The sequence below is a fragment of the Jatropha curcas genome, chromosome 8, assembly GCF_041381405.1.
Source record: "Jatropha curcas cultivar XTBG-Jc1 chromosome 8, XTBG_Jcur_1.0, whole genome shotgun sequence".
In the NCBI taxonomy this organism is placed as follows: domain Eukaryota; kingdom Viridiplantae; phylum Streptophyta; class Magnoliopsida; order Malpighiales; family Euphorbiaceae; genus Jatropha; species Jatropha curcas.
This window is the reverse complement of record NC_143158.1, coordinates 15,823,520-15,823,872: the sequence shown is the minus strand read 5'-3', so window position 1 is coordinate 15,823,872 and position 353 is coordinate 15,823,520. Positions and strand designations below refer to the sequence as shown.

Below are 353 nucleotides of genomic sequence, written 5' to 3'. Positions count from 1 at the left end.
ATTTTCTTACCATATTATCCACCTTGGCATTAAATGCTGTAATGGCGTCTATTTCATAGACTCCTGCGGTTCTTCTCCTTTCAGAATTGTTTTGGTAATGGCTGTTGCTTGCCATCTCTTCTATTAACTCATATGCTTCATCAATTCCCTTCTTTTCAAAGGATCCACCTGCAGCTGCATCTAAAGTGATTTTGATGTTAGGAGATAATGCATTATAGAAAGTTTGTACCTGTAGCCACTTAGGCAAACTGTGATGTGGGCACTTTCTCAACAAGTCCTTGAATCTTTCCCAAGCTTCATACAGGCTCTCTTAATCATGATGAGCAAATGTCATTATCTCATTGCGCAACTTT

General features: G+C 38.8%; 1 non-coding gene across 1 annotated transcript; it reads left to right on the top strand.

Annotated features, from left to right (window-relative positions):
• Positions 1–245: 245 nt before the first annotated feature.
• Positions 246–353, top strand: LOC149494241 (small nucleolar RNA R71). Its single transcript, XR_016322357.1, has one exon. It is a non-coding gene; the product is annotated as a small nucleolar RNA R71 (small nucleolar RNA).